General features: G+C 38.2%; 1 protein-coding gene across 3 annotated transcripts in view; it reads right to left on the bottom strand.

Moving 5' to 3' along the window:
- Positions 1–27,783, bottom strand: part of LOC132423139 (zinc finger protein 300) — a 120,890-nt gene that overhangs the window by 13,610 nt on the left and 79,497 nt on the right. For 2 of the 3 annotated variants that reach the window (XM_060008510.2, XM_060008508.1), the window contains 2 exons: positions 19,149–19,303; positions 4,919–5,190 (listed from right to left, as the gene is read on the bottom strand). The gene's annotated coding sequence lies outside the window, so the exon portion shown is untranslated. The remainder of the gene's footprint in view (positions 1–4,918; positions 5,191–19,148; positions 19,304–27,783) is intronic. The other variant, XM_060008509.1, reaches the window with a different exon arrangement.

Genomic DNA, 27,783 nt, shown 5'->3' with positions numbered 1-27,783 from the left:
GATATGGACGGCATGAGTCTGAGCCTCACAGGCAAAGGAGGAGCTCAGTAAAAGAACCCAGTAGGGGAAAGAGAGAGAGAAGCACCTGTATTAAAAATTGGAATCATTAAAAAAAAAAAAAAAAAAAAAAAAAAATTGGAATCAATGTAGGGGTTTCCACTGTGATTCTGAAAATCAACTACATGATGGCCCTTTCAGTGGAATTTATTACTGCAATGATGGAAAACTGACGATACAAATTCTATTCCCCAGTAGACATGTAGCCTTCACATACTTCTTGCAAAAAAAAAAAAAAAAAAGGTAAAAATAAATAATTTTAAAAGAAATGAAAAGAATCCATATTTTTCAACAAATGAGAGACAGGATTCGAATGGACAGATCAGAAAGTATCCAGAAGTTTGAGCCGTATTTCCACCGATCCCAGACATACATACTGTTATGGGTAACCAGACTATGCAATGTGAAAAAAGAGAGGGCAAAGACTATAACAAAAATAGTCTGCCAAAATTTACTGTTTCAGATAGCCAAAACCTGGTAGAGACTCAATGTACTGAAATGTCTGTAGTTTTACTTTAGCTAAAAATAAGCATATTACAAATTGATGGCTAGTGGGAAGCTGCTGCATAGCACAGGGAGATCAGCTGGGTGCTTTGCGATGACATAGAGGGGTGGGATAGGGAGGGTGGGTGGGAGGCTCAAGAGGGAGGGGATATGGGGATATATGTATACGTATAGCTGATTCACTTTGTTGTACAGCAGAAACTAACAGAACACTGTAAAGCAATTATACTCCAATAAAGATGTATAAAAAATATGCATATTACAGAGACTGATGAAGAGTAAAAAGATGGAGTTATTGATTTTCAGACCCAGGTCAACTGTGATGAAGACATTTCTAGTAGACCATGGAAGTTCAGAAGACATAGAGAATGGAGAGACAGAAAAAATAACTTGGCACACAAGTATGAGTAATTACTAGCTCTCTGCTACTACGATTAGCAAAGTGAAGCATACTGTGAATTCCTGGAAGTGGTCTCAGTAAGCTCCACAGAGAAATTTATTTTGACTATCTTTTGAAAGTTATGAGACTGTGAATCTAGGCATCAAAATGGTAACATTGCTCATGGCAAACAGATGATTAGATCATAAATTACATGTTATGTGTATTCAACTGAATATGAGGTTAAAGGTAAAACTGGCTCTTTCACACTGACCCGGCTGTGGATGAGAGGAAGTGAGAGGAAGGAAGGAAGCGAGGGAGGGGGAAAATGTTTAAAAAATTGTTCAACATGGTTCATATGAGATAGACTATGAAAACAAAGCTTTTGAATAATCTAAAATACAAAGGCCATATAGAAAAATGTAGAGAAAAAACTGGGAGTGAAGAAACTTTCCAAGTAACTTTCCAAACTTTCCAAGAAACTTCCAATTCTGAAGTAGCAAAAAAGGTTGGACAATTTTGGAGATGTGTTGGATAAAAGGAGAGGCTTGGGGAGGGGGTAATAAGTGCTCTAATTCAACTGGAGCTCTCTAAGCCCATCCAGCCTTGGGGCCAGGCAAGTCCACTCCATGGAAGATGTTCATGTCCTCCAAAACTGAAGAAAAAGAACTAGGGCAAAGCCAGAGAGAGGTTTGCCCCAAACTACCCAGAAATCAAACTTCGGAAAGATGCAACAGAAACTATGCTTTGGGTAAAAGGATCAGTCCCAGAACAACTATTACAACTTTTAAAGCGTTTTGAGTCTTTCATTATATTGCAGAACTTTTTCTCTCCCTATCGAAATAAGTGTGATAGGGAAACCACATGGCTATTTACCTCATCACTATTCTAAAATATGTGTTTTGCTTAATATGAATTATTTGGCCAAACTGGACAAATTAAACATACGAAGTCTTCCTCAATGGATGATAAGTGCCAATGCTAAGCCATGTTCTCCTGGATGACTGCTGAGGATGACTTCACCTATTTTCTGTCACTCTGCATAACCAAGTCAGCACTGTGAAGTGTAAGGGTCCATAGCAGGTGTATTAGATTGAGGAGGATGTGGGATTAGGACAACGCAGCAGCATTTTGAGCACAGATTTACTTAGATCATGGAAAGAAGGAAGTCCCAACTGGCAGCTGCTGTTGAACACAAATATTACCAACATTGTATTTCAACTCAAAATTGCCCTTGCCTGAGACAGACGCCACAGCAGAGAAGGGACTGCAAGACTGCAAGTTGTGTGTTCAGAATCCCCATCTCAGTTCTGTTACTAGGACTAAATTGGTCCCTGAATGTCTTTAGACCTCAGTTTCCTCACAGGGAAAATGAGGGATTGGGTTCAACATGTAATTCAACACAACATTAATCAAGTGCTTCCTATGTTTCAGGAATTTTACTGGAAGAATAAATTGTTAGGATTCTTACCATTTGGGGCTCCTGTGACAATTTTATGATTCTGTAACAAGAAAACGGACTGTTGTTTACACCTTTATTTAGTGTCTGGGTGGAGAAACCACAAATCGAGTTCCGCATCCATGCTAACATTCTTTGGTTTCCATGCTAGGGATGCCAAATGTAGAGGAAGTGGTCCAGGATGGGAAAAGGCGATGTCATGTGAAACAACTGGACCAAATCATGAGAGAGGAAGCAGGCCCCTCTTGAGATAAGGGGTTTTTTGCCCTTCCTCATCTACCCCTTACCCTCTCAGCATTCTCAGGTGATCCTTCCTGGTGGGTCTGCTCAAGCAAAGGAGAAGGCAGGGACCCAGCAAGGAGGTCAGAGTCTGTGGAGAACTGTGGCTCAGCAGAACATCTATTAAATGATGTTTGGTTTGCAGCTGATCCACCATTCTCCTTAAAGAGGGATCCTCACCTTATGTCTGATTAACTGATATGCATGGAAAGTATAACTAGAAAAAAATGATTGACTCTATTTTTTCTACAATTTTTTTTCAGAGTATTATACATTCTTATTATGGATAATAGGGAGGATCAGAAATATATGGAGAGTGAAATAAATATCACCCATGGATATAAAAAGAAAACTCTGATTCATTCCATCTTATGTATTTTTTCAAATTATATATTAACTTTATAAAATATGGACATTTATACATTTTAAACTTAATATTTTCTTAAGTATTCTTTCATGAAATTCAATGCTTTTAGAGATTCATAATTCATATTATCATTTAATATCTCTGATCATTTTTAAAGTAAGAAATTTCAACTTTATTTAATCAGATATTTCCCCAAATCTCCCCTAATTAACATCTGGGGAAAGTGTTCTCCAGGAGAATGTTTGAGAAAGTTTAAATTATCTCTAAGTTATCCCCTTATTCAAATATGGGTTATATCTATATTTTGGCTTCTTTTCAATTAACTTATTTTGATAGTTTGTTTTTCTTTTGCTGCTGTGTACACAGTGGTGTCCCACACTTCACTGCTGGACATCTCATCTGCTCCATTATGGGAACCAGGTTACTCAGGGCCCCTATATAAATCCTAACTGAAGCCAAACTAAGGGAGGCTGAAGGACTAGGGTCCATGTGGTAATCTACTCTGTTGGGCAAATAGCATTTTTTCCACAATAGCAAGACTGAGAATAACATGCCATTCAGTACCAAGATAAAACCAAGATTCCCAACTGAAGAAGTGCTACCAAAAAATGACCCTTCATATTCCTGCTTTCCAAGCCTTCAGTCTCTGTCACCTACATATCATTTAACTCTTTTAGATAACCGTTTTACTCTTCCAAGTCACCATCTTACTCCACCCAGTCCCAACAATGGACAAACTCAAATGACAGTCATCACATTTCCCCAGCCCACTTACTTTTAGATCTTCTTTGCACTGCAATGAAGAAAACAACCACGGAAATGCAGACCACAGCTAAAATAATACTCAAAGTTATCCATATATTATTTCTGTCATGAAGGAAGATATAGACATCAATTACGACAAGTGGCAATGTGTGTCAGTACATACTTAATTTCTCAAAAGAGCCAGCTATCTAGTTCATGCTGACCTTAAAGCATCTTACATTTTCTGTCTTTTTTTTTTTTTTATAACATTTAAATTCTTCTCTACTGTAGCCCCTGTCTACACTAGACGGGATGGGTCAGTCCTAATCTGATCACTCCACACACACATGCCTACACCATTTTTTTTGCCTCCACCATTTTCAAATCGACAAGTAAAATAATACAAATAACTTCCCTGGTGTCTTACAGACAAAACAACCATTTCAATGATTTTAATATAATTCAACTATTTACTGTGCCATTGCATAAATATTATGAATAAAAGAAGTGCTTATGTAAGGATAAAGGAAAGCTTCAACTTCACTGTGCTTCCTGTTAATTTATGGGGAGGGGGAAGGGTAAGCTGTGACAAAGTGAGAGAGTGGCATGGACATATATACACTACCAAACATAAAACAGATAGCTAGTGGGAAGCAGCCGCATGGCACAGGGAGATCAGCTCAGTGCTCTGTGACCACCTAGAGGGGTGGGATAGGGAGGGTGTGAGGGAGGGAGACGCAAGAGGGAAGAGATATGGGAACATATGTATATGTATGACTGATTCACTTTGTTATAAAGCAGAAACTAACACACCATTGTAAAGCAATTAAACTCCAATAAAGATGTTAAAAAAAATGAGACTCTGGTAAGAAACCCAAGCTCAAGAAAGAATATTGTGAATTTTGAATTTCATATCACACCTCACTTAGCAAAGATATGCTAGCAACTCTAGTCCAAGTAGGAGACTTTGAATAGAATAGTTCAATTTGGTATTGGAAGGTTGCCTAAAAAAGTACAGTTCAGGGACTCAAAATCATTTTCCTTGCTATTAGAAATTCAACAATACACAAGAAACACAGCTTTTAAAACACTACTCAAGGCAATGAGATGTAATAATATAGAAACTAACCTGACAACAGAAATAGTTATTTCCTTCTTCTCGTTGAGCCTGGGGTTGAGGACCAAAGAGGTCATGGCTACCAGGACTGAAGACTCAGTGGAGAACAGGCTATTTCCACCTGCTCTGTTGTTTTCAGAGTGCGGCTTTAAATTCTGTCCTTAGGGATCTCCCCAGCTTGCCTCAGGCTCTGGGTACCAGCCTGCAGCCTGACACACCAGATGGACCACTCTGGCATCACTGTTCTTGATGAGAGGGTGTGGGGAACTTCCTAATCCTGTGAACTGTGAAGGGGACAAGGAGCTCAATTAAGAGAGCAACAACCAAAAATTGTTTTGATCCTAGGTTTTAGTACATTTAACCAAACAGAATGATTGCTCATCTCTTGTGTAACTTAGGTAGTAAGAATATTCTGTGAACAATTTCCTCAGAATGAATGATTATCCTACGAGATCAAAGGTAGCAGAAAAAGGGAAGAACAAGAAATCTTGAAGGAATGAGATATTAACAAATAGTCAAGAAAAGAAGGTAATAATGAGAAGTCGAGTGTTAGGATTTATGGTAATCTCAGAGGCTTGTTAAAGGACACAGTTCTGATTAAGTCATTACACTACCACAAATGTTCAACCGTCAAAACAGATTCACAGCAATCACATGCTGTACCTAGCACCAAACTTTACTATGATTAGTGACAGACACAAAAAGCAAGAACAGAGACAGCGACATCCACCTCTGAAATGGTCTAAAACCATCTGACGTACTTCTCAAAAAAGTCATTTTTCCACCCTGGGATGTATTTTGGTTTTACATTAAGAGATGAGTGCTAACAATATGTGTAACACATGTGATTTAAAAGTTAGAGCCTGAGGAAGCCACTTTAGATTCTTAGCTTTTACATTCCATCAATCACACAGGTAGGGAACCTACATGACTGACTTTCGCTCTCTAGTTGTGCCGTATAAACCATAAATTCCAGTTTTATGTACAATAAGCAATGTAGAAAGATCAAGTATCCAGAGAGGCTGTTAACTCCTCCTTTCCCAGTTATGAGTGGGTGAATCAATGCTGTAGCCTTCCTTTTTGGGGATGTGCATGAGTTGCAGTCCTGGGAGTGGCAGGAGATTGAATCTGCATATGGAGGACGATTCTCTACTCCCTAGACACCCTACTGTACATTGTGGACCCTGCGCCCTCTCAGGACTCCTGATGGAAGACATTGACAGATTTCTGAGCATCCATGAGATGGGCCTTGAGCTCCAATGAAAGTGTCTCTGGCCCTCTACTCTCTTACCTTTCTCCTGGGCTCAGAATTATTCAAGTTAGCACTTCTTTTTGTACATCTTCCAGGTCTCCATCTCTGACTCACACTGAGGTCTATAATGCTAAACATATAATACTAAGAAAAAAGCAAGGCTACAGGCAACAGGAGAGAGTGTGAAAAAAGGAATGAATACGCTGGAGACACTAAACTGGTCCTTGGGATGCTCTTGCAAATGTAGTAGGGCTGCCCACTAGACAGTGCCCAGTGGTTTGGGAGACTACAAGGTAATAGACATTTCTGGATCTCAACACAATTTTTAAAGCACACAACACACAGAAGCACCATTCATGGTTGATATATTTGGTGAAATCAGGGAACAATGCTGTATTCTGTGTCTGGAGTGATATTTTGGAAACTAATAAAAGCAACTGAGGGAAAACAAATTGACCACTATACTTAGCTACTATTAGAATCCAGATGCTAGTAGCAAATTTGAGCTTTAGACTGTAAACATGGAAATATTTGGAGGCGGCTGTTAGACTTTGATATGATTTTTTGGACTAGAGGTTCAGGGCATTGTTTATTGTCAATGTCAAGATGATTTCTGCTGATATACCAAGGGTAGATCAGCAGCAGCAGCATTTATTGTGCACTTACTATGTACTATGAAATGTACTAATTTCTTTGCATGCATTCTTATTTAAATTACATAATATCTCAGTGAAGTAGGTAGTAGGGTTGACCCTTGAACACACAGGTTTGAACTCTGTGGGTCCACCTACATGCAGATTTTTTCCAATGATTTTTGTATTTTCATTTTACAGATCTTCATACTAAGTGTGGGGAAAAGTATATTCGATTAGAGATCATAATATGTGAAATCAAGAGAACCAGGGTTTGAGTTCTGATTCTGTTCACACTGGTTCAGCTTTCTGCCCTTGGGTGAGTCATTTATCAATTCCTTTGAGAGACAGCAGTACCCAATTTTCAAGGGCAGTGTTGGGGAGTGAGGGGTTGGTGCCTCAACCCTCACGTTATTCAAGGGTCAGCTGTATTTTTCTCACATTTGTTTAAATAATGGAAAAATGTTAAAGGTCAAGTAACTTGCATAAAAGTGTATTTCTAAAAAATAGTAGAGCATGAACTTCTTCCCAATTTCTTTTTTATTCTTTGTTACAAAATAAGGAATGAATATTATCTTCTCAGAGGTGACTTCCTGTGAGTTTATTTGTGCTCCATCAGTCAGGTATAAAATCTCACCTTGAAATGATAAATAACATAATCTTAGAGGATTTCATCCCTGGAATTATACATTTTAGGCCAGTGTCCAGTTGTTCAACCCTACTAAAATCCTCTGTGCTGACAGGAAAGAGATGATGTGTTACTTCCTCCTACATTCTCTCAGGCCTTCTGCAGTGTTGTTGGGATAACATTTATTGATTGCAATCGTCAGTTAATAAAATTTAAGAAATGTACCAGTAAGTCACTTTGATATAAATATTTGATACTGAATTTATGAAAATATTTGTGGAGAGATTAAATTATAGACATCTGAGAATAGTAAACTTGGGACAGAGAGATGAATATAACATTTCACTGGTCTGATACAATGAGTTTATGGGGTTCTTACCATGATTCAAGGGGATGTGCTACAAGAAAATTGCATAGAATGGAGATATACTGCACAAAATCACCAGGAGGAGGTGGAATTCCATTTTTTCTTGCCAGTTCTCCTTGTATGTGAGCAGAGTGGTCATGTGAGAAATGACAGGTCTTATCCTAGAACTCAGCCACACAGACTCCTATCCCAGAGACTTACCTGCCACATACACTTAAAGTACCATTACTGTGATAGGATAAATGCTCAAAGCTGCATCTGTACTGCTCTTCATCAGAAGGGTGTATCTTGCAGCCTCAGAGCAACACTCCCCATGGTGTTCCCTGATGATCAGACATTTAAAAAAACTGTCTTAGCTAAGGGGTGATCTTGAGTCCACTCACTCCATGTATTGGGCATCCAGTTGCGGGGAGGGTCTGAGGTGACAGGGGAGCACAGCCTTGTGCCCCATCAGGGCAATGATTGGCTCATTGGCTCCAACACTGAGAACTTCCCTTGGAAAAAAGAGCTTTGCAAAAAAACACAAACAAACAAAAACTGTCTAAGTGAATCCTAACTGAGCCAAAGAAAGGAGGAGTCAGAACTCTCAGAACTTTTTGGACTCATTATAATTGGCAAGGATATCACTTGCTATTTCCAGAAAACTGCCCCATGTTAACCATTTTTCAAGCTCCTTTTGTATTAGCTAGAGCTTAGAAAACCTTTGCGGATTTTGAATCCACACCTACATAACTCCAAACATTCAATCAGACTGGAGTGAACCCTAGTTATAACTACAAGAAACACTAAAGTTTCAGAACCATATTTCTAGATGATAATCAAAATTTGACAATAATTTAAAAACAGAAATTACTCTGTATTATGATTCATTTAGCTCTTATCTATGAATAAGATATTTTATTGATGGAGTCATGATACTTAGCTTAAGAAAAACCCACATATTCTGGAATTCTACTTTCAGAATCCCAAAGAACTTATCTTACTCTGGAGACACTTGCAGCTTAAGGATTTATCTGGACTTTCTCTACAGACTTTGCAATTTGAATCAGATGCCAAACTAATTCTCTTATAATCCCCTCTCTGACAGTATGGGCATCAATGTCTCAAGAGCCACCCTCTCAGGCCAACAATAGCAGGTCTGATTCATGGAGCTTTCTAGTCAACAAAGAGGGCAGATACCATGAACATAAATAAGTAATTATACAGGTGAATTAACCTGCCATAATTAGTGGGTGATTCAGTCCCTTCACAGTTGCTGCTGGTTTATTATAGAATCTATCTCTGTCCTCCCAATATCAACAGATGCTCACAGACTCTTAGATCACTGTCTCTGAGTTCTCAGATCACCCTTTCTCCCAAGTGCTGCCTCCTTAGCTATATGGAATCCCAGGTCAAGTTCTCTGCTCTGACAAAATATATGTTAAATCACAATAACCTGAAGAGCCTCAGCTACCAAAATCTCCATGTTCTCATGCTCAGATGCAAGAGACATTATTTATTCAAATTATTTGGCAAATTATTATTTATTGGACGTACAGCTATAGACTAAAGTTTGTGTCCCCTCAAAATTCTTATATTGAAAACTAGCCCCTAATATGATGGTATTTAGAGGTGGGGCTGTTGGGAGGTGACTAGTCATAAGGGTGGTGTCCTCATGAATGGAATTAGTGCCCTTATAAAAGATACCCCAGAGAGCTCCTTCACATTTTCTGCCTTGTGAGGACACAGTGAGAAGACCACCACCTGTGAAACTCTTAAGAAGAGGGCTCTCACCAGAAATTGAATCTGCCAGTGTGTTGATCCTGGACTTCCCAACCTCTAGAACAGTGAGGATAAATTTGTTTTTAAGTCAGTCAGTCTATGGTATTTTTGTTATAGCAGCCCAAACGGACTAAGACCTCTACTATGTGGCAATCATGTTCCAAGCCTTAGGGACAGAGCGTGCATTGCCACGAACAGTAAGGAGGCCAGTGTGGCTGGAGCACTGGGAGCAAATGTGGTTAATCATGTCTATATTCCTGTTTCTTTCCCTTCAAATAATACAAGTCACTGTTAATATTCCTTCAAGTACAGCTGAAGTGTGACTCCAGCACACTCTCTGTCCTCTTGCCTGGACTCCTGTACAATTTAAGTGTTTTCACTAGAAGTCTGTGGACTCACTATAACAGATTTTCCCTTTCGAAACTGAGACTTGATGCCAACTCAAAGACTTTTAAAATTAAGTTCCCTCTGTCTGTACCACTCTTCTCCATGCAGGGCTCACTCCTTCACAATCTTCAGTATCTGAAAGTCATTATAGCAAATATTTTTATAATGAAAGTCCAGATAACAAGAGATCCCTATATTTGTGGTGTGCGCCCCCAGTGGTAGCCCCAGGATAGCGAACATACTGCCAGTTTGAAACTTTTATCTTAGTCCCTTTTATTTGCCAGACATTTTTTCTGTCTTTTACAGATTCTTCTGCTAATGCTATGAGAAAGGTGAGTACTATCATCCTCATTTACAGTTGACAAAACTGAGACAGAGGGAGGCTAACAGATTTGCTTAGTGTCTTCTTGGCAAAGAGTGGAAGAACAAGAATTCTGACCCTAGCTCTCAGCATACAGATTTAACTAAATCAATAACTGTATAGGAAAAACAACCAAACCAAACTAACCAACCAAGCCAAACCAACAAACAAAAGCACCTAGAATTCTAATATTTCATCACCATTAAATGAAAATAACTGATTCTGGGGTTATTGAGTAGAGACAATGTGGCTTCCATCATGAGTTGGGTGGAGCCAACCATGTCACTCACTATCACTCACTTACCCTGCCTCCTCCTGGATGCCACTTCAGAATATTGTGTCATTTTCATCCTAAGTAGTAGAACTTCCATCTAACACACACACACACACACACACACACACACACACACACACACACACACACACACACGGTAAACACTTATTTTGCATAGATAGAAGAAAGAGGTTGAACAAACTCAATATATTTCTCTTCTGCTGAGCCTGGATTTTCTTGGATATAGATAAATAATGCTTAAATAATATTCCAAAAATGTTCAGAGTTTTGGAGATGGAATGGAGCAACTCTGTTGCTGTTTGCTTTTTGTCTCTAAGCTGAGAGACACCAGCAAAGGGTGTAAGTGTAAACAATATGGGGAGGGACTGTTTGGTTCCTCTCAGCCCATCAGATGCTTTTCCATACTTTAAAGGCACATTTTAGCCAACATTTCACCTTCTACCCAGTACTAAAATCAGGCCTTCAAATGGATATCGAGGTCCAACCAATGATTCAAATGTAATGTGAAAAATGTATTTAAATACAAATAATAAACATTCATTGTAGAAAAAAGGGAAATAAAAACAAGAATAAAGAAAGCAAAATAATAAATAAAGGGAATTTAGAAACAAAGTGAGAGAGATGAAGTATTGCAGCCAGAGGAACATGATACAAGCAAATGCCCAGAAGTGGATACGTGTAGATGTTTTGAGGTCAGGGCACAAAACAACTGGGGAGTGTTGTAGGACACGTGCATCACAAAGGTAATTAGATGTGTCAGTTCACAGAGAACACTGAGTGTCAATAACAAAAGTTTTCAATTTACCATGAAGTCCTTAGGGAAATAATTTTTGAAGAAGAATTATTTGCACAAACTTGTCAGTGACTTCATTTTTTACGTTTAATGAAACCATATGTTCACATTTCCACTTTGGTTATCTAATTAATTCACCAAGTCAGTAATGCAATAATGCAATAATGTAACAGAAAATCCATTACAAGTAGACTGTAAGGAATTGAGAAATTATAAAAACAAACGAAAACAAAAAAAAATGTGTCCAAGAGCAGCTGTCCCTCCCTGTTTCCTCAAGTTTCAGTATTGCTTAAATAGTGCCTTTTTTTGAAGCAAGTGAGGTAATAAAGTAATAATAATACTTTACAGAGTTTGTAATGAAAGGACAAGACACTTCATTAGCTGGAACCTGGTCTAAATTTTTGTCTTATAGAGTGAAACCTCATTAAAATGTTTTATAATTGACTGTGCTTCAGTGGAGAAAGTACTTGGATTTCTATAGGAAATGATTTCATTTTAGTAGCTTGAAACATCATCCACTGGAAATCAAAATTAAAGTTTCCTAATTTACAAACTACTTTATAAATTATTCATAGAGGTTATCTACCTAAATACACATTGCTCATTTGGTACTAACTCCCCTGCCCACAACCAGATTCTCTGAGAAGATAAAGAACAAAAGCTAGACAAGGGAATACTCTTGGGAAGACCCCCCCAGAGCCAAACTGAACCACCAGGCAGCTGCAAAGTTGTTGCTGGGTGTGACATGCTGGGAATGATCCATGCAGGCAGCCTGAGGGTTAGACAAATGAGAGATAGATAGGGAGATGGAGATGGCAGGACGGCATGGATAAGAGAAAATAATTGTTTCAACATTGAAAAATTGGTGTCTCCAAGAAGTTTTGTGATACAAATAACAGAAGAGGGATGCTGATTTTAATAAAGCTGTGGTGGTATCCATACTTACACTATTTTAAATATTTTCAAAATAGATGATTAAAGTCATGACTAGGTGAGATATGGCTTACCAGCAACAATAGGGATTTGTATCTGTGTCTATATAAAGTGTTCCAAAACACAATTTTACTTTCTGAATATCTTTTCTACGCCAAATACCACAGGCTTTTCAAATAATTATGAAAAATTTGCACTGTTGTCATTCCCCTCTCAGTGTGAATGGTAGGAAATTCAGTTTTGTTTTGTTTGAGTGAATTTTTATCAAACTATAAGCAACACTAAGAGACCGCACGATCACGTAGTCAGCCAAGGAAGCTCCAGTTAGCCTGGGTTATGATATACATCAGTGTAACTTTCTGGTTGTCCAAGGCCGAAATCAGTTGCAGTTGCAGGGTGGTCAGTGAAAGAAGATCCATTCCATTGTCTAGGATCTTAAGGGAGAAATATAAGAGATTGGAGGAAGGTGTAATTAAAACTATAAATATGGGTCCACTCTGTCACATTATAGGCTAGATCCTCTCCATAGTGATAGGACTGTCTGAAGGAAAGGAGGGAATGCTGAGAAAGAACTTCAAATGGATTGTCCTTGAGGCTCAGTGAATAGGAAACCATGGTCAACTGAGTATCTACATCCCTTCCTTCCCAGTGACCTGAGTCCAAACAAAAATTCAACAGACTTTCTTGGGACCCTCACCTCCCAGTAGTGACCACCATCAGTAACCACTCTTCACCCAATGTACATATCAGAGTTTCAAAGTGTTTCCTGTTCTCTGAAGGATGATGCTTTTTGAAACTGGAGAAAACCAGTTTCCTATAACTAAGTATAACAAAGTAGGGATCCAAAGTCACCACATTTTGAAAAGGAAGGTCATTTAATGTACTTTTACTTCCATCCATGAAAAGGTAACAGCTACACAGAAAGTTCTCTCATCATAAATGAGCAAACTGAATAAAATTTATGAGACAGCTACTTTCAGACAATGGACAACAGGTAATAGAGGACTGGGATCTTTGAGGAAGGGAAACATAAGCTGAGCCCTAAAATCACCCCAGCTTTCTATCTCCTCGCCATCCATTATTTTTATGCAAATGAAAACACCATAATCTTACACTCAGGGATCACCACAAAGGTTGACACCTTATTATATGTCTTGGTGGATCTTCTTCTACACATGTACGTATACCTGTAAGTGTTGGTTTTTAACCAAAGTGAGAACATAGTGTCTCTGCTGTTTTGTAAATTGTATCCTGGTCGATAATATCGCCTCTGTGTTTCAGTAATTTAAAAAATTTCTCTCGTGATCTTGAAATGTCTTTACACTTATGTCCCTTCCTATTCCAGGATCATACTTTAATCATACTCTTAATCTAGCATAGTCCCTTTCTTCTGTTTCTGACTTACTGAACAGATTGGGCCAATTTTCTTATACTGATACCTGGCGATTTCCAGGCACCCGCACAAAAAGTGGGAATCAATAGATACCCTGCCATTCTTACTGAATTGAGTCCAAAACTCTTTAAGGGAATAAAACAAAACCTGTCACCCAATAATGTAAAAATCACACATCCAGCATCCAATTAAATTAAGTAGACATGGGAAGGAGTAGGAAAATGTGACTGGTAACCAGGAGAGACAAACAAAGAAGAAAAAGCAATGACGGAATGAGTAGAAAAGGACTTTACACATATGTTCAAGCATTTAAAAAATAAACATAATGAGATAAATGGACAGTATAAAGAAGAATGAAATGGAACTTCTAGAAGTGAAAATCACAATATCGGAAATTATGTCACTGAATGGAACTAAAAGCAGATCTAACTCTAAGGAGGAAAAAAAATCAGTGAAATTGTAGGTGTAATAACAGACATTTGGCAAAATAAAAGATTTTAAAACAAATTTACAGAATGATCAGTCTCAGGACCTGTGGGATATATCAAGCAGTCTAACATACATGTAACTGGAGTCTCAGGAGAGGACAAAAAAGAAAAAATAATTGTTGAAAATATTTAAAACAAGTTGAAAACCATAATAAAATTCTATACAAGAGATAAAAAGAAATTCTAAAGCATCCAAAGGAAAAAGAGAAATTACATAGAGAAGTAAGATAAGAATCACTGCAAACTTACGGTCACAAACAATGAAGGTCAATAGAGAGACAGTTTTAAAGGGTTAAAATGGAAAAATTTCTACCTAAAATTCTATACCTAGCAAAAAATGTTGCAAAACACTTAGATTCACTTTCAAATTAGTTCTTTCAAGCTCAAACATTTTTAGGATCCAACTGAAAATGTGTACGACCATGCTGAAGTAAGGGAGGCACTCCAAGATCAGCAAGTGGGTCTGACCTGAGGTCCTTTCAAATTACTGCCCCTGCATTGAGTCTTGGAGCATGTAAGATTTTGTGTGAACCCTATAAGATTGGAGTCTCTGTTTCCTACAGTCCTCTGGCTCTCCCATACACAAGCCCCACTGGTTTTCAAAGCCAGATATTCTGGGGGCCTTCCTTCCCATGCAAGACCCCTGGACCAAGGAACATGATGTAGGGCTCAGACCCTTTGCTCCTTGAGAAGAACCTCAGCAATTGTGATTCTCCCCCTGTTTGTGGGTCCCCCAACTTGAGAGTGTGGGTTTCGACTACACCGTATCTTTGCCCCTCCTACCTATCACTTCACTGTGATTCCTTCTTTATATCTTTAGCTGCAGAAAATCTTTTCTGATAGTCTTCAGGTCATTTTCATCGACAGTTGTTCTGTAAGTAGTTGTAATTTTGGTATGCGCATAGGGGGTGAGCTCAGGGTCTTCCTACTCCCCCATATTGGCCACCTCAGCTATTATTTCTTTAAATAAACTATGTGCTCCCTTCTCCTCTCTTTTCCTTCTGGGATACCTATTACCCTAACGTTGCTATTCCTAAAAAAGGTGGATAGCTCTTGTAGACTTTCCTCACTTTACAAAATATTCTCTTTTCTCTTCCACTTATATCATTTCTATATTTCTATCTTCAAGCTCTCTAATTCTCTCTTCCATATGGTCTGCTCTATTTCCAATGCTTTCTAATGCACTCTTTGTCTCATTTATTGAGTTCTTCAGCTCCAGGATTTCTATTTGGTTCTTTTTAGAATTTCAATCTCTTTGGTAAAGTATTTCTTATGCTCATTAACTTTATTCCTGAGCTTACTGAACTGCCTTTCTGAGTTTTCTTGTAGCTTGTTGAGTTTCTTTATGACACCTATTTTGAATCCTCTGTTCGATCATAATATTTCATGACCTTAAGTTTGGTTTCTGTAGAAGTGTCATTACCTTTTTGTGGTATAGTGTTATTATTACTGTTGTTACTGTACTGCTTGATGAGTTGTTCCTCTGCCAGTGCGTTGAAGTAGCCAACTTGCTACTTGATTTTAATGATTCAGTTGTTTAGAAATTAGAGGACTTTCTTTTCATTTCCAGTAAGTGGCGCTATAGCACACCTTTTTGGTTTCTCTTACCTGAGCTGCCTCTGATTCTATTTGGGAGTCCGCACTTTCACCCTCCACTGCCTCAGACAGAGTTGTCGCCCCATGCCAGCCTTATCACTGATTGTGCCTCTGGGGTTGTTCGGTTTGCTGGTGCCACCACTGTAAGTGAGGGAACGTAGGGTCAGAGTCATGGGTGTCTCTGCAGCTGCAGGAACAGTGTCCTAGGTCCTGCTGCTGCTGCTGCTGCCTGCTTACCTATGGCCTAGGGCACTGTTGCAATCAGGAGGCTGGAGTCATCTTACATTTAAGTCTTTAAGTCATTTTGAGTATATTTTTGTATATGGTGTGAAGCAGTGTTCTAACTTCATTGATTTACATGCAGCTGTCCAGCTTTCCAAGCACCACTTGTAAATTCTTGCCTCCTTTGTCAAAGATTAATTGACCGTAGGTGTATGGGTTTATTTCTAGGCTCTCTATTCTATTCCATTGATCTATGTGTATGTTTCTGTGCCAGTATCATACTGTTTTGATTACCGTAGCTTTGTACTATTGTCTGAAGTCTGGGAGGCTTATGCCTCCAACTTTGTTCTTGTTTTTTCATTGTTGTTGTTCTTTTGTTTTATTTTCAGGATTGCTTTGGCAATTCTGGGTCTTTTATGATTTCATATAAATTTTAGGATTACTTGCTTTAGTTCTGTGGAAAATGTCATGGGTAATTTGATAGGGATTGCATTAAATTTGTAGATTGCTTTCCGTAGTATGGCCCTTTTATCAATATTAATTCTTCCAATCCAAGAGTATGGGATGTCTTTCTGTTTCCTTGAATCATCTTCAGTTTCCTTTATCAATGTTTTATAGTTCTCAGTGTATAAGTCTTTAATGTCCTTGGTTAGGTTTATTCCTAGGCATTTTATTTTATATTTTTGATGTGGTTTTAAATGGGATTGTTTTTAACTTTCTCTTTCTGATATTTCATTGTTAGTGTAAAGAAATGCCAAAAGATTTCTGTATAATAATCTTGTACCCTGCTACATTTCTGAATTCATTTATCAGTTCTAACCATTTTTGTGTGGAGTCTTTAGGGTTTTCTATATAGAGTATCTTGTCATTTGCACATAGTGATAATTTTACCTCTTCCCTTCCCATTTGATATCTTTTATTTATTTTTCTTGTCTGATTGCTATCACTAGGACATCCAATACTATGTCGAATAGAATTGGTGAGAGTTGGCATCCTTGGCTTGTTCCAGATTTTAGCAGGAAGGCTTTCAGCTTTTCACCATTGAATGTTATGTTGGCTGTGGTTTTGTCATAAATGGTTTTTATTATTTTGAGATATGTTCCCTCTATATCCACTTTTTTTTTTTTTTGCGGTACGCAGGCCTCTCACCGCTGTGGCCTCTCCCGTCACGGAGCACAGGCTCTGGACGCGCAGGCTCAGCGGCCATGGCTCACAGGCGCAGCCGCTCCGCGGCATGTGGGATCTTCCCGGACCGGGGCACGAACCCGCGTCCTCTGCATTGGCAGGTGGACTCTCAACCACTGCGCCACCAGGGAAGCCCTATATCCACTTTTGCAAGAGTTTTTATCATGAATGAATGCTGAATTTCATCAAATGATTTTTCTGCATCTACTGAGATGATCATGTGGTTTTTGTCTTTTCTTTTGTTGATGTGGTGTATCACATTGATTGATTTGCATATGCTGAACCATCCTTGTGACTCTGGGATGAATCCAACTTGATCACAATATATGATCCTTTTTATGTGTTGTGGGATTCAGTCTGCTACTATTTTGTTGAGGAATTTTGCACCTATATTTATCAAAGATTATTGGCCTGTAATTTTCTTTTTTGGTAGGGTCTTTATCTGGTTTTGGTATCATGGTGATGGTGGCTTCATAGAATGACTTTGGGAGTGTTCCCTCCTCTTCAGTCTTTTGGAAGAGTCTTTTCGGTATAAGTTATTCTTTGTGTGTTTGGTAGAATTCCCCAGTGAAGTCATCCTATCCTGGACTTTTTTTTCAGGGAGTTTTTAAAATTACAGATTCTATTTCAATTCTAGTAATCAGTCTGTTCAAATTATCTGTTTCTTTTTGATTCAGTTTTGGCAGGCTGTATGTTTCTAGACACTTGTCCATTTCTTCTAGGTCATCCATTTTGGCATATAACTGTTCTTAACATTTTCTTATGATTTTTTGTATTTCTGCGGTATCAGTTGCTATTTCTCCTCTTTTATGTCTTTTTTTAATAAGTAAAAATTCTTTTTTAAAAATTTATTTATTTTTGGCTATGTTGAGTCTTCATTGTTGTGCACGGGCTTTCTCTAGTTGTGGTGAGTGGGGACTACTCTTCATTGTGGTGCTCTGGTTTCTCATTGCAGTGGCTTCTCTTGTTGCATAGCACAGACTCTAGACATGTGGGCTTCAGTGGTTGTGGCATGCAGGCTCAGTAGTTGCGGCACACAGGCTTAGTTGCTCCGTGGCATGTGGAATCTTCCCAGACCAGGGATCGAACCTGTGTCCCCTGCATTGGCAGGCAGATTCTTAATCACTGTGACCCAGGGAAGTCCCTATTTAGGATTATTTTTGTTTTTTGAGGAAGACCTGCATCACTACAAACTTCCCTCTTAGGACTATTTTTGCTGCATGCATAGATTTTGTATGGTTGTGTTTTGTTTTCATTGTTGTTTGTCTCGAGGTATTTGTTTTTTTATTTCCTCTTTGATTTCATCATTAACCCATTGGTTTTTTTAGTAGCATGTTTCTTAGTCTCCATGTAATTGCCTTTTTCTTTGTTTCTCCTCCTGTGGTTGATTTCTAGTTTCATGCCATTGTGGTCAGAAAAGATGCTTCAAATAATTCTTACTCTTTAAATCTGTTGAGGCTTGTTTTGCATCCTAGTATGTGAGCTACCCTAGAGAATGTTCTATCTCACTTTTGCGATCTAAAATCTGAAGATATTTACATTTAGAAGTAAAAGTATTTGTACTAAGTAAAATAATTCCATGTAGAATAAAGAAATAAAATTCAAGGAAAAAATAGCCACATGGATTATTGGGAACTCTACATAAGTCTTAAAATTTTCAAAGAAGAATGAATTCTCCTATAATAATACAAATACAAATTATTGGATGAAAGTCACTGCAGAAGACAGTGGAGGTTAGGATGTTAGATGTATTCACCTCTATCTTCCTTACTGACTCATTATTAATTAAATTCTAATTGACATTAGATCCTGGAACTTAACCTGAGCCGTTTTCCTCAGTTGTGTAGATGGGTCTGAGTACAGGAAGCAACAAGCCACCTGCCAGGCTTGTTAGGAACACTGATGATTCATCAGTGGGAGAGGACCACACTGCACAATATTGCACTTACCTGAGCCAGGGCAGCACCAGAGGAAGGCAAGGAATGCAGGCGAGCCAGAACCCAGCACAATGGGGGAATTCCCTCAGCTCCCAGAGGCCTCGTGCTGTGGTCAGCACCATCAGAACCAGCCAATGTATGGAGAGAAGTTTGCAAGACATAAGGGCCTTGAGGAAGAGAGAAAATTGTAAGAAATATGATATTTTTGATTATGTTGCCAAACCCTGTGTTTATACACATTGACAAATTAGAATTCTGTGGTCACAGAGGTGAGTATATATAAGACACAAATTTGAGCAAATTTCCACTGGAGTAAATTAACTTCTAACTGTGCCTAAATTTTAACTATTGTTTGAAAGATTCTTATATCAAACAGGTATAAAAGCCCTTCATCTGCCAGACATCAAGTTTTTTCCTAATGTTTATGCATTGCTGAAGGTCCTATGTATTCTTCCTGTGATGAAGGTTGAGAATGAACGCTATGAAAATGGGTGAAAGTGTCTCAAAGCATACCTGAGGAACACTTTGACAGACCAAAGGTCAAGTAACTTGGCTTTGCTTAACATAAATTTTGATATAAAACACGATTTGGATTTAATGGTGGATACATATATCAAACTCTATACAAGTTAAGTCAGAGCTTCCTACAGATAATTCAGAAACCATTTAAAATACCTAAGAGACTTTTAAAATAGGCTTTCTCTTATATTTGATATTTGAAAAAATCTGTAAGAAATTTGAAAATACCTTTCAGAAAAGTTGTAAGGTGTACGTAGGCCACTTAATCACTGAATATCTTGACCTGTAGGCCTCGCACTGAGTACATTAGTCATTGATAATCTTCCTGTTTAAATGGCCCGTTTGAAGTCCTATGCTTTGGAGACCTAACTGTTCTTCCAGAAGATAGCATTGAAAGTACCACGTTACACTCTGTGTGATCTCTGCTAATGGCACTTTGAAATTGTATTAGTTAAGTCATTTTAGATATAACATTTGTCACTGCGGATCCAATTGTCAGGTACTGAGTTATCAGTTCTTTGAAGAAATAAATTTTGAGGAGGTATGGGAGGAAGGAATACATTTTACAAAACATTACAATGAAGCTCACGACTGACCTTTGAATAGTAGGAGTTTTAACTATGCTGTTAAAAATCTGTAAGGGACAGTTAAGAACATTATCAGACCGTAAGAGAAACGTGTGAGTTTGCCAAACAAGGATTTCAGTGTAGATTTTGTCTTTATCAAATGAAGTTGAAGGAACAAGTTATAGTTAAAGTTTGAATGGAAGAGCCTTCCCTTGTTGTTCCACATCTGATTGTTGCTGTTTACATTCCTTTATTGAGCCTACATCTTCATAAGCTTTTTGACAGGTATATGTTGAACACTTCTGTTTCATGGTCAAGACAGGATCAGAGGCCATGGATACTGACAACTGATTTCTCTGTTTTCTTCTGTCTTTTTCCATGACTGTATCTACTGCCTCACCTTGGTTTACAAGCAAAACCTAGAAAACCTACAAAAATAAGTGTTTTGTGGTTTATCTAGGAATAATACAGAAAATATTGCTGTTATTTTTGGTGAAGAAAATCAATTTTGTATAGTTTACTTCAACCTAAATAAAATGTGAATTTTGTTTAAAAAAATAAAAGTTACCAATGTGGGGAGGTAGGAGATTAAGAGGTACAAACTGTGTACAAAATAAATAAGCTACAAGGATATATTGTACAGCACAGGGAATATATCCAATATTTTATAATAACTTTAAATGAAATATAATCTATAAAAACTTTGAATCACTATGTTGTACACCTGAAACTAATATAATACTGTAAATCAACTATACCTCAGTTTAAAAAAAAGTAAAAAAAGATACAGATTAAAATTAGCCAGGAAAAAGATACACAGGGAAGAGTCTAGAAGAGCCATCAGATGCGAGCTTCCATTTGTCCTCTCCCAGTGGATTGACACAGACAACATTTAAGTCTTCTATCAACAATGAGAGACAACATGCACAAAGTACTGCCAACCCATGAAGTTCACTTGAGCCTTGGTGTCCAGAGTTTTTATTCAGGGTCAGTCATGTAGACAAGGTGTGCATACATGGCTGACCTTCATTACTTAGTCTCTAGCCTCTCAGAGGCCAAACTGATACTAAGTGTCCCAAAGCCCCATGTAAAAAAGATGCTTTTATCAGACAGGATATTCCAAAAACTTAGAGGTTACCTCCTGGGAGCCTGGCAAGTGGTCAAACCTTTCTTTGAAATGTGCAGGTTTTAGACAACCCAGGCCTACTGAGTTTATCTTTTACTGCAGAGAAGCACACTCTTTCTTGAAATCCAGAGACTTTTGGTGCCTGACAACAACAGGAGTGGCAGTAGCAATGACAACAGGCACCATGCACCACTACAGGTGCTAGAGACATGAGAGCAACTGAGTCTGCAGACTCAGGACAGTTAATCTCAGCCCTGGCCAGAGCAGCCTTCATAGACCCAGGAGGAAGTGGAGCCAGCATGTCCACGGCAGGCACTGTGAAATATACTCAAGAATGTTTAAAATGGCTGCAGCAAGGGCCACAAGCCTGGCCTTCTAGTATGTCAGCAGGAACTGCTGATCTCTCCCCAGAGGGCAGCATGAGTGTGGTGATTACAGAAGCCTGTTGCAGAAACAGCTTAAGATTCAGTAGTGGGACACCTCATCCCAAACTTGCAGGGTTAAGGCAACACAAGTGAATGGAACAGAAGCCAGAGAGTTTCCCAACCCAAGAATGAAACCCAAATGGAAAGAAAGGGAAAGGATAAGTTCCAATTAAAGCCATTCCAACACCATAAGGTGGGGCAGTACAGAAAAACCCTCATATTATCCATATGCTGGTTAGCCTACCAGGGAACCACTAAGAGTTAAAAAGAAAAAAAGGAGGGAAAGGCCAGGGCATCCCAGGGAAGAGAGGATGCAGCTTCTCCCCCATCATAAATACTGGACTCAACCTACCACATAGGAGTCTAAGTGGGTGGCCAGAAAGTCCTTCCTTCTGTGAAAGGGCCTATACTAAGGCCTCTGTGAAGAATAAGTGAAACAGTAACCCTCTTCTCAAGGAGCTTGCAGTGTAGTAGAGTGGACTGCAAACTTTCTTTTTTTTTTTTTTCTTCAGCTGCTCATGAGGATCACAAATACCAAATCATGGGTCATGCAGGGTATATATTGATAAGCACAAGAAAGAAATTGAGTGAAATTGAAGTGATCTGACTGCATCCCTCTCTGGACTATGATCTCCATAGCACATGATCTCTGGGCCATGATCTCCTATAGGGCACTGGGTCAATTCAATTGTGTAGTGAATTGACTGTCTCTTATGGGAAGAAAAACTTAGACTTGCTGCTACCTGTTCTGTGCCAGGTGCTACACCTGGTGCTTTACAAGCATAACTCATGCTTGTAACAATTTTATGCTTAAGGCATTGTCATCTCAGTTTGAAGAAAGTCATATGAAGAAAATGGAGGCTCAGAGGACTGAAGTGACCTGCATAAGTCACACAAGCTAATATGTAGTAGAGCTAGAATATCAAGCTGTGTCTTTCTGACTATATAACCTGTGCTCTTTGCCATATACTGGGAATTATTTCTTTTAATTACTAATGTAATAAGTGAAAATGGGTATTCTTTTTAAAGAGCAAGCATATAAAAGTTATGTAAAAGTTGCAGGACTTCCCTGGTGGTCCAGTGGTTAAAAATCCATCTTGCAACGCAGGGGGATGCCAGTTCGATCCTCAGTCAGGGAACTAAGATCCCACATGTCTTGTGGCAACTAAGCCCGCACACTGCAACTACTGAGCCCACGCACCACAACTAGAGAGCTTGCATGCCACAACTACAGAGCCCTGGTGCTCTGGAGCCCGTGCACCACAACTAGAGAGAAGCCCGCACGCCACAACTAGGGAGAAGCCCATGCACCACAATGAAGCACCTGTGCGCCACAATGAAAGATCCAGTGTGCCACAACTAAGACCCGACGCAGCCAAAAAAATAATAAATAAATACATAAATATTAAAAAATAAAAGTTGCAAATATAAAAGTGTCCTGATATCTTTCAACCAGCTTCCCCTCATGTTAACATCTTACATAACCACAGTACAAGCATGAGAATCAGGAAATTAACATTAGTACAATGTTATTGACTACTGTAAAAACTGTATTTGAATTTCATAAGTTTTTCCACTGAAACTATTTTTGAAAAGGTCCAGTCCAGGATCTCACACTGCACTAGTTATTTCTCCTTAGTCTCCTCTAATCTGCAGCAGTTCCTCTGTCTTTCCTTGTCTTTCATGACCTTGACACGTTCTAAGGGTATTGATCTCCTATTTTAATGTTCCTCAATTTGGGTTTGTCTGATATTTCTTCATGATTAGTCTGAGGTTATGCATTTTAGACAAGAACACTGCAGAAGTGATTTTGTGTCCTCCTGAGGGCATCCCATCACAGGATTTAGGTTGTTGATATGTCTTATTACTGGTGACTTTGACTTTGATCACTTGGTTAAGAGGGTTTCCATCAGGTCTCTCCACTCTCAAGGTAATATATTTTCCTTTGCAGTTAATAAATATTTTGGAAGCGATGGTATGAAGCTCTACAAGTATATTTCTTCCCAAATTTTCACCTCCTAATTTTAGCATCCATCAGTGGATTTTATCTGCAGTTATTCCTGTGGTACTGACCTAATGGTGATTTTCTGTTTTCCTCATTCCTTTCACACTCATTAGTTGGAATTCTATAGCAAGGAAGAGCTATCTCTTCTCCCTCATTTATTTATTCAATTATTTATATCAGTATGGACTCATGTATGAGACTCTGGAATTTGGTTGTATCCAGATTGCCAAAGATCTCAAATACTATGTTAAGAGTTTGCACTTGATTCATTGGGCAATGGAGATCCACTGTGGCTTTTTTTTTTTAAGCAGATAATTAATATAGACAATATTAATGGCTTTTGAATCAGAATCCATCAGTGAATTAGTTGAGGATCAAAGTAAGAATCCCTTCCTTCCCTCGTTGTCCCTGTAGGTCCTTTGTTGCTTATAGCTCTGGCTCTTCTATCTAGGGCTTCAAGTAAGAGCCCCAGTACAATTGGCTTTTTAAAAAAATAAATTTCAAAGCCTACCCTATTACACAAACAGTAGTCCCATGTTCTGAGTAAGAAGATACAGCAGTTTTGGCTCATTGTTAAAGAACCTCAAATCCCACACTACTCCATAGTGGCCCCAGGTTCTGAAAATAAGAGACCCAGAAGGACTGGCTCATTGCTGACAAAGTTCAAAGTCTACCTTATTGCACAGACAGTGGTCTGGGGTTCTGCAAGAACCTCAATGCCTACTGTACTGTGCATAATACAGAGGTGGACATCATCGGGTTGCAAGCTGTGAAGGAGAGCAGCACGTAATCCATCACACAGACAGAAGAGCATGGGGAAGGGCTGGAGGTCACTGGTGCCATCATATCTAAGACAAGGAGACAGTAACCTGTTAAGCCCATCAGAAGAAGAGCCAGAACATGAAACCAAGCTGTTTTCAGTTTAGTGTCCCTTAGTTTTAAATTCATTTTTAGAATGAATTACTATCTTCTTTTTGAACTTATGTATTCCACAGCATAGAAGTGACCTCACAGTGGATTCTGTGACATCAACCAAGCTTCAGCCTGAGACGACCCTAGTCTCCAGTCAAATGGAGCCTCACTCATACCCATGCTCCATGGAGCTGATAGAAACACTCTACCTCACATTAACCCCTGTCTATCTTTGGTTCCTCAAGGTTATGGTTGAAAGTCACCTTCTGTGGGCTGGAAAGCACCACCACCTCCTTCTCTTGCTTGTCTTCCCTTTGAAGGTCCCTGAACATAGATACTATGTCTGGCCTGTAGATCAAGCAAGAACAAGACTCATGTTTCCTCAGTATACTCATGGGAGGGAGGAGGGGAACAGCAGTATTTGTCAGGCTACCATCTTGACTTGACTTCGCAATTCCACTTCTGGGTATATGAGAAACTCTAACACATGTGTACCAGGAGACAACTGTAAAATGCAACAAAATATAAGGGCAAAACATTGGAAATAGCCCCAAATGTCCATCAACTGGGGAACTGATAAATTATGGACTACATATACTGTTGGATACTATACAACAGTGGCAGACACACAGGCATGAATGAATCTCACCTATGGTAGGGTAAAAACAGTAAGTCACAGAACACATGTGCTTTAGTTCAATGTATAAAACAGTTAATAATAATACCTAGCAATAAATTATTTGAGTATATATTTGGCAAAATTAGAAAAAAGGAAGTATCTATAGGGTATAAAGGAGGGAGATGTTATACTAGATGTATAAAGGAGGGAGATGTTATAGCTGTGTATACACAACAGCTTCAATAGTGTTGGCGACTGTTCTACTTCATAAACAAGGTGGTGGGTACACAGGTATTTATTTTCTAATATTTTCACATTTCTGAAATCTGGATGGTCTTAAGATATAGCTGTCATTATCATGAATACACCTTAGTCAGTTTTTTAATACATTTTACTTTGTATGTATTCACAAGGGTGATAAATGTTAAAACCAAAGTCTGAAAAAAAATTTAATACGTATAAAAAATTCAAAATGACAAAAAAATCATTGTGTCAGTTTAATTGGTATAATTTTTTCTTTTTTAGTGGTACATAAAATACAATATGTATTATACTTGATGACATCTTATATTCAGAGGGATACTAAATTTTTAACCATATTAACTGTATATTGTATATACAGTTTTGCAAGTATGGTATATTTTATCATAAAAATCTATTGTCTGTTATCATTTTTCCATTTTTCACAGGGGTAAGAAAAAACACAAATACCTATGGGAAAAGGTATTTCATGTAAACAGTAACTAAAGGAGAGTAGGGTTGGCTATACTACTATTAGACAAAATAGACTTTTAAGTCAAAAACTGTTACATGAGGGAATTCCCTGGCAGTCCAGTGGTTAGGACTCCGTGCTCCCTGCTGAGGCCACGGGTTCAATCCTTGGTTGGGGAACTAAGATCCTGTAAGCTGTGTGGCGCAGCCAAAAAAAACTGTTACAAGAGACAAAAAAGGACACTACATATTGATAAAAGGATCAATTCACCAAGAAGATATAATAACTATAAACATATATGCACCAAATCACATACCTCCAAACTGTATGTAGCAAATATTATTAGAATTAGAGAGAGAAGTAGGCCGATCTACAATAATAGTAGACTTCAATAATCCACTTTCAATAATGTATAAGACAACCAGACAGAACATCAGTATGGAAGCAGAATACTTGAACAATACTATAGACAAATGGACACAACAGACACCTATACTCCTCTCAGCAACAGAATGTACATTTTTTTTCAAGTGCACATGGAACATTCTTCAGGATAGACCCCATATGTTAGACTACAAAGCAATTGTTAATAAGTTTTAAAAGATTGGAATTATGCAATGTATCCTTCAAATCACAATGGAATGAAACTAAACATTAATATCAGAAGAAAAACTGAAAAATTCACAAATATGTAGAAACTAAACAACATACTTTTAAACAACCAATGGGTCAAAGAAGAAATTGCAAGGGAAATTAGGAAATATATTGAGACAAATGAAAACAAAACACAATGCGCTGAAACTTATGAGAAACAGTAAAAGCATTGCTAAAAGGATAATTTATAACTGTAAATACTTACATTTAACAAGAAGAAAGATTTTAATTCAACAACCTAACTTTTCCTCTTAAAGAACTAGAAAAAGAAGAACAACCTAAACCCGAAGCTAGCAGAAAGAAGGAAGTAATATAGATTGGGTAAAGCTGCCTAAAAAGTACAGTACAGGAACTCAGTATCATTTCCCTTTCAATTAGGAACTCAACAGTATGCACTCAGTCTTAAAACACTTCTCCAGGCAATGAGATATAATTATAGACAAACTAACCTGAATCAGAAATATTTGTTTCCTTTTTCTGGTTGAGCCTGGAGTTGAGGTTGGAACAGGGCACAATCTTTTTGAGTTCAGTTACCAGAACTGAAGACTCAATGGAGAGCAGGCCTTTTCCATTTGCTCTGTTATTTTCAGAGTGTGGTTTTAAACTATGTCTCTGGAGATCTATCCAGCTTGCTTCAGGTTCTGGGTACCATCCTGCATCTTTACATATCATACGGACCACTCTGGCATCACTGTTCTTGATGAGAACATGTGAGGAACTTCCTATTCTTGTGATATGAGAAGGGAACAAGCAGCTCAATTAAGAAATCAAAAAGTGGTTTGATTCTAGTTTCAGTATTTTGAATATGATGGACCAAATCAAAGGATGGTCCATCTCCTGTATAACTTAGGTAAAAGCAATGAAAAATTTCCATCAAAATACATAATTATCCTAAGGAATCATATATAGCAGAAAAAGGCAAGAACAAGTAATTTTTAAGAACTGAGATAATTGAAAATATGGAAGAAAAGAAGATAATAATGAGAAGCTGAGTCTAACAATTTATAGTAATTTCAGAAGCACCCTAAAAGCTGGTTGAATGGCACAGTTCTAATCAAAAGTTATTATACCACAACAGAAGTCAAATTGTCAAAGCAGATTCAGAGAAA

The sequence above is a fragment of the Delphinus delphis genome, chromosome 3 (genome assembly GCF_949987515.2).
Source record: "Delphinus delphis chromosome 3, mDelDel1.2, whole genome shotgun sequence".
Lineage (NCBI taxonomy): Eukaryota > Metazoa > Chordata > Mammalia > Artiodactyla > Delphinidae > Delphinus > Delphinus delphis.
The sequence above is the reverse complement of the archived record's forward strand: the minus strand, read 5'-3'. Positions and strand labels throughout refer to the sequence as shown.